Source organism: Pediculus humanus, genomic scaffold (genome assembly GCF_000006295.1).
Source record: "Pediculus humanus corporis 1103172107371 genomic scaffold, whole genome shotgun sequence".
NCBI classification, from domain to species: Eukaryota; Metazoa; Arthropoda; class Insecta; order Psocodea; family Pediculidae; genus Pediculus; species Pediculus humanus.
The window spans coordinates 581,563-583,967 of record NW_002986999.1 but is presented as its reverse complement, the minus strand read 5'-3'; positions in this window follow the sequence as shown (position 1 = coordinate 583,967).

Here is a 2,405-nt window from a genome sequence, read left to right as displayed (position 1 = left end):
AAAAAAAAAAAAATATGGAAATGGTTTAAATTATTATTATTATTTTTTTTTAATTCAGGATCTCCCCCTCCCTTCCTCTCCCCCTCACTCCCTTCTTTTTCCTCTCCCTCTCCCTCCTCCCCCTCCTCCTCGAAAGAAAAATAAATAAATAAATAAAAAAAAGGAAAAGGTGCGAATAATTTTATCCAAAAAGAAAAAAAAAAGGGGGGTGAAAAAAAAGGAAAATTTATATAAAAGGATGGAAAAAAAAGGAATGTAAATAAGAAAAATATGTTTTTTCTTAAAAAAAAAGGAAAATATAAAAGATGAAAAAAAAAAATTTATTGACATGCGCTATATATATAGATATATATTAACGAATGAGGGTCCCCGTTTTGTCTCTTTTTATCATTTTGCAACAAGTGTTTACCAAATTAAGTTCAAACCGAAATTCGTTGTTAAAAATTAAAAACTTTTTTTTACGGTTAATCATCGGTAAGTTATTATCATTATCGTTATCAACTACCCTTTCTCTCTCTCTCTCTCTTTCTTCTGGAATACAATTTTTTATCGTAAGTATTTATTATCATTTCGTTAATTAATTTTTGTGTTATAAAGAAAAAACCTTTTGTGTCGCCTCCGCCGCCGCAACTTTTTATTTAAAACATTTTCATTTCGTGACACGTTATTTTTGATTAACGCCCAAAAAAAAAATCATTCGTTTTATTTATTTACTTACTGCCACGACCGATTTCTTTCTCTCTTTTTTTTTTTTTTTTTAATTTTTTCTTTTGTTTTCGAGTAAATAATTTTTTTTTTTAATTTGGGTGTGACGTCGTCAATGTGACGTTTTTCTTAAATAATTTTATTTAATAATATAAAAATTTATTTATTTATTTATTAAACGATAAATAAATAATTTTATTAAATAATAAAATGGGGACCTCGAAATAAAAATTTTCCAAACGTTTTTTCCTGAAATTTTACCAAAGTCGGAAAATTTTCATCTCTCCTTTGATTACCTTTATTTAAATAATTTATTAATAATAAAAAAACGGGTCCTTTTAAATTATTCTCTAATGATGATAATAATGATAACTAGTTTTATTACGTTTCGATAACCACTCTTTAACCACCATCACTATAAACAAATTTTGGAACTGACAGGATAGACAAAAAAAAAAATTGGAAAAACTTTTCCAGCGTTTCAATTATTTTTCAAGAGGATTAAATTAACTGTTTTCCTTCGATAGAGAGAGAGAGAGAGAGATAGAGAGAGAATCGAGTGTAAATTTTCTCGGTTGTTTTCCAAAAACTTAATGTAAATTGCTGTCGGATAAACATAAAAAACAAAAAAATTTAAATAATTTTATCATGATAAACTACCCTTTAAGGCATCAATTTTCTTTTATCCTCATCAGTTTTATTCACTCATTCTTTAACAACAATAACCGGGAAAGCAAAATTTTTTCAAATTTATTTTATAATAATAATAATAATAATAATAATAATAATAATAATAATAATAATAATAATAATAATAATAATAATAATAATAATAATTAATTTAATCACTTTTTTAAAAAAAAAAATTTATCGTGGGCTGAATAACAGGTAAAAAAAAAAAAAAAAACGATTTGATTTTCAATAAAAAAAATAAATTTTCTTCAAACTCATTTTTTTTAATTACAAAACTTTTAAGGGCTTAAAAAAAAATAAAATAAAATTTTCCCAGCGGTTAAAAAAAAAAAAAAAAATGAAAAGAAAAAAAACAATTTTCTTTTCTTTTTTTTTTGATTACTTTTATTAGAAAAAAAAAAAAAAGTTAAGAAAACCTTTCAATATGTTGTTAATTTTGGCATTTTACTAAAAAAAAAAAAATCAAAATCAATAGAATAATAATAAAAATCTGGTTTCGTCGTTTTCACTCATTCGCGATACGCGTATATATTATCATCATCATCATCATCATCGTATTCATGTGGAAAACTTGAAAATGAATGCAGCATACGTTCATGCAAATTAACTTTAAATTGGTCGGTTATTTATTAAAAAAAAAAATATGTGGAAAATTATTTTGGAATTTTTTTTTGTAAATTAATTAAAATGGCGAACCAAAATTTGGGGGGAGGGGAATAGGGGGGAAAAAATTTTTTTTCATTTAGTTTTTTCATCCGTTGATTCGAAGATATCTCTCTTACCCCCTTCTACCCCCCGTTCTTCCGTCTTCCCCTTCAAATCAACAGATGGAAAAACGAAATGAAAAAAAAATTTTTTTAAATTCGAGTTTTTCCAAAAAAAAAAAAAAAAAACCCGTTTATGATCATCATCATCGTTATTATCATTATTATTAATATTAATATTATTATTATTATTGTTGTTGTTGCTGTAAAAAAAATAAAAATAACGGGGGAAAAAAAACTTTT